The sequence below is a fragment of the Galeopterus variegatus genome, unplaced genomic scaffold (genome assembly GCF_000696425.1).
Source record: "Galeopterus variegatus unplaced genomic scaffold, G_variegatus-3.0.2 Scaffold1582, whole genome shotgun sequence".
Lineage (NCBI taxonomy): Eukaryota > Metazoa > Chordata > Mammalia > Dermoptera > Cynocephalidae > Galeopterus > Galeopterus variegatus.
The window spans coordinates 28,251-33,378 of NW_007727693.1; the positions used below are offsets into that span (position 1 = coordinate 28,251).

The 5,128-nt window shown below is 37.4% G+C and overlaps 1 protein-coding gene across 1 annotated transcript in view; it reads left to right on the forward strand.

The window, feature by feature from the left end:
* The window catches only part of PIK3C2G (phosphatidylinositol-4-phosphate 3-kinase, catalytic subunit type 2 gamma), a gene marked incomplete at its 5' end in the record, with an annotated part of 147,567 nt that overhangs the window by 22,916 nt on the left and 119,523 nt on the right, over nt 1-5,128 (forward strand). The gene's annotated exons all lie outside the window — the stretch shown is intronic.

The following is a 5,128-nucleotide window of genomic DNA, read 5'->3' on the forward strand; positions in this document are numbered from 1 at the left end:
GATTTTTTTTTTTGTCTTTTGTCTTTTTCCGTGTCCGGCAACGGCTCGCAACCCTCAGTGTTGCCCCCGCACCAGACCGGGGACCGGCAACAGGATTGCAACCCTCGGTGTTGCTCCCGTGCCTCGCTCAGCCAGTGAGCGGGAACCGGTCTGTATGTGGGATCCGAACCCTCGGGCGGGAGCGCCGCCGCGCTTCCCAAGCGGCGCACTTATCCAGTGCGCCACCGGGCCGGCCCAACAAATTGTAATTTTAACCTCTCAAGATAAACTTCAGATCTCTCCTACCCAAATCCCTACTTTAAACCACACCTCCTACTTTATTGAGATGACCATACCCCCTACTTTATTGAGAAAATAAAACTCATCACAACAGAGCCTGCTTTTTCTACACAATATAAAACTCACAAACTTACATGTGCACCTGAACTCCTTCCTTCCTGTTATAACAGAAGATCTGTTGTTCCCTTTAAACATCAATCCCTCCATCTGTGCTTTGAAGCCATTTTCCTCCCACCTCTGATGAACAATATACTATCAACAATTCATTTTTTCCTTACATATTTATCCTCTCCCTCTCAAATAATCTTTTCAATAGTGCTAAATCTAACAGTATTCATTCCTCATTTTACCTGCTTTATCTGCAGATTTCAACAGTGTTGACTATTCCTTCCTCCAAATACCCTCTTCACTTGCTGTCTGTAATGTATCATCACCCTTTAGTTCTTCCTCCCTTCTCAGTTTACAATTTGGGATGATTTCCTTCTACCAAGCCATCAAATGTTAGATTCCCCAAGCCTCGATCTTAGCCTTCCTCTCTTCCCACTCTATAGTTTCCATCAAACTGGTATCAACTATACCCAAGGCTTTATCAATATCTATATCCTGATGACTCATAAAATTTTTAATCAGTATTTTATTTTGAGATAATTGTAGATTCATGTGCAATTGTAAGAAATAATACAAAGAGATCCCACGAATGCTTTACCAGTTTCTCCCAATACTTACATCTTCTAGAACTGTAGTGCAATTATCACAACCAGGATATTGATATTGACACAGTATCCAGTGTATCCAGGATCCTTCATGTTGCACTTCTGTATCCATGCCCACCTCCCTCTCACCCCTGCCCCACTCCATCCTTATCCCCTGGAAACCACTAATCTCTTCTCCAAATCTGTAATTTTGTCACTTCAAGGATGCTGTATAAATGGAATCATCCTGCATGTAATATTTCGCAATTGGCTTTTTTTATACAACATTATTCTCTGTAGAGTCATCCAAGCTGTTGTGTTTTCAAAGTTATGTCCTTTTATTGACAAATGTATTCCATGATATGGATGTACCACATTTTGTTTAACAATTCACCATTGAAAGACAACTGGGTTGTTTCCAGTTTCTGGCTATTATGAAGAAAGCTGCTATAAACAATTCGTGTCTAAGTTTCTTTTCTCTGAGAAAGCATAAGTTTTCATTTCTCTGAGATAAATGCCTAGAAGTATAATTGCTGGGTTGTATGGTAATTGCATGTTGTTTTTAAGAAACTGCCAAGTGGTTTTCCAGAGTGGCTGAACCATTTTACATATCCACCAGCAATGTTTGAGTGATACGGTTTCTCCACATCCTTGCCAGCATTTGGTATTGTCATTATTTCTTATTTTAGCCATTCTAATAGGTGTATAGTGATATTGTATTGTGGGTTTAATTTGCATTTTCCTAATGGCTAATAATGTTGAACTTCTTTTCATGTGCTTATATGCCATCTGCATATCCTCTTCTATGAAATATCTTTTCATGTCTTTCACCCATTTTCTAATATTATTGTTTGATTCTTTTACTGTTAAATTTTGATGATTTTTAAAAATACATTCCAGACAATAGTTCTTTGTTGACTATGTAGTTTGCAAATATTATCTCTCAGTCTGAGGCTTATTTTTTCATCCTCTTAACATTGTTTTTCACAGAGCAAACGTTTTTAAGTCTAATAATTCTATGCATAGTTCTAGGTCCCAAAGAGTTTCTTCTACGTTTTGTTCTAAAGGTTTTATAGTTTTACATTTTATATTTAAATCTGTGATCTATTGTAAGTTAATTCTTGCATTAGGTATGAGGTTTAGGTCATGGTTGATATTTTTTGTATATGAATGTCCAATTGTTCCAGTAACATCTGTTCAAAAAGCTATCCTTTCTCCATTGAATTGCCTTCTCGTCTTTTGTCAAAAATCAGTTGGACACATATTTGTATGAGTCTGTTTCTGTGCTATTTATTCTGTTCCATTGATCTATGTGTCTATTCCAATAACCAGTTCTTTCCTCAGCTGTCTCTGAGTAAAGCACCCTGGTGGGGAACTGAGGTGCGTCATGATAGGCTGGTAAGAGTGGAAGTCTTGATCCCACCTCGCCCTTTGCTGATGTTGGGGGGAAATCGGGTCACAGTTTCTTCTGTGATGTTTGGCAGGAGCAGAATGGTTATTGTCATGATAGGCTGGTAAGAGTGGAAGTCTTGATCCCACCTCGCCCTTTGCTTGTGTTGGGGGGAAATCGGGTCACAGTTTCTTCTGTGATGTTTGGCAGGAGCAGAATGGTTATTATCTAGAAGTTTTCTGTCTTGTTAGACTGCCCCTTCTGGTCCTTTGGCTAGAGAGAGCACACTTTCCTTGGGGTTTTTTTTGCTTGTACCTGTTGATATTTCTAGATTGTCTGCTTCTTCAGCTGAATGTCTGGACTGTACGAGGAAAAAAGAAAACCCAGAGAACTTCTCACCATGTTGTTTCTTGAGTCCTGACATCGCTAGGTAGTCTGTCTTCTTCTCTATGCCTTTCAGAGTCATATTATGTTTGTTTTACTATAATTTCCGGGGGATTTAGGGTACTCAGTGAGAGGAACAAGGAAAAATATGCCTACTTCATCTTCCAAGAAGCAAAAGTTTAACTCACAAACTTTTCCCTCCAGTGTAGATTTTTCCTTGTTATTTGGAAACAGGTAACCTCATGTCATCTGCTTTTGTATGTCTCAAAGTTATTTCAAACGTAACTTGAGGTCAAAGCTGAGCTCGCTCTGAATGTTGCACTACAGTCCTTCTACTACACATGGAAAAAAACTTAGAGCTCGTCTTGGCATCTCTTTTCTCTCTCATTTCAAACCATCGTGAAGTCCTCTTCCTTTTTTTATTCAAGGTATTTTTTTAGGTCTTCTCACTTTTCTTTACCTGTGTGCCACAATCCTAATCTAAGCTACGATCTTATCTGATCAAAACTTTCTGCAAAAGTTTCTTGTCTGATCTCCTCTCATATATCCTCCTTGTTCCAAACCTTTTTCCAAATTACAGCTGGAGAAATCTTTTCAAAACACTACTGTTATTATTCAATAAATTGCTATTGCTTCTGGGATATTGATTTTTTTAAATCTTTAACCTTCCCTACAACCCTTGCACATCTGTTACAGATGCTGGATAAATATTTGTTGATAAATAACTATAGCACTCTAACATTTTGAGTGCAAACCTCCCTAACTTAATTCAGATCACCTGATGGGCAAGGACATATTCTGAAACTCTGTGTATCCTCAGTGCAGTGGCAATCTGTAATTGCTTAGTGATGATGATCTTGGTATTCTAATGATTTAATACAAGCAGGTTATATCTAGAGTATGGCTTAAAAGGAAATCTTACGTGAAAGTAGTACCAAATAGCAAATTATTAATTATCCTGCTATTTCCCATATCAAGCGAATTTATTTGTCTGCTTAATAATTACTGTCTGCTTTTAATATAAATGTCTGTAAATTTTCAAGTATATATATGAGTACATTTTTAAACCACCAACCCACTTCTCATTCCTACTGGAAATCTATAAAATACTCACTCTTGGCATTTTTAAAGAGTAATAATTACAGGGAAAGACTGGTCACAAGTTAATAAAAAGATAACTTTGACAACAAAGTGACAGAATCATGACAAATACATTTGTTTACAAGGCCTTCTCACATAAATGATTGACCTATGTTCACTGTATGTTCATACATATATATGTTAATACAGTGTATGAACATACACATAAATGCATATGTGCTGTGTTTATTTATTGCTTTATTCATTGCATATAACAGGTTACCATCACAATATTGTTTTAGACATTAATACTTATACTACCTAAAGGGAAGGTGGAATACTTTCTGTTCCCTTGAGAATCATACAGGTCATTTAGGTTAAAAAGAAGATTATAAGACTTCCAGCAAGAGATGTTAGTTAGAGAAGACTTCTTGTAAGGAGAGATTTTTTTTTTTTTGGTTCTTTTTGAGACCGACCGCACCGCGCTCAGCCAGTGAGCGCTGTGAGCGCACCGGCCATCCCTATATAGGATCCGAACCCGCGGTGGGAGCGCTGCTGCACTCCCAGCACTGCACTCTCCTGAGTGCGCCACGGGCTCGGCCCTAAGGAGAGATTTTTGATCCTGATCTCTAAGTCAGAATTAGAGCATCAGATAAAAGAGACAGAGAGAGAGAGAAAGAGAGAGAGAAAGAAACATGACCAAAAAGTGGGAAACAATAGAGGTTAAAAGGTACAGAAGCAAGAAGTAGGAATTAGGCAAACAATGGTAAAACCATTAAAACAAAAATAAACAAATAAACTTTTAAAAAATAGGGTAGTCACAGAAAGAAATTTCTATAGTGTATTCATACTTATAAGTGAGAGATTTCCAACCTGTAATTCAGAATGTAGTAACAGTATACACTCTGAGAGATCAAATAGTTTCCAGTCTTTCCTCTTACCTCACTACTGTTATTATTCAATAAATTGCTATTGCTTCTGGGATATTGATTTTTCAAAATCTTTAACCTTCCCTACAACCCTTGCACATATCTGTTACAGATGCTGGATAAATATTTGTTGATAAATAACTATAGCACTCTAACATTTTGAGTGCAAACCTCCCTAACTAAATTCAAATCACCTGATGGGCAAGGACATATTCTGAAACTCTGTGTATCCTCAGTGCAGTGGCAATCTGTAATTGCTTAGTGATGATGATCCTGGTATTCTAATGATTTTATACAAGCAGATTATATCTACAGTATGGCTTAAAAGGAAATCTTACGTGAAAGTAGTACCAAATAGCAAATTATTAATTATC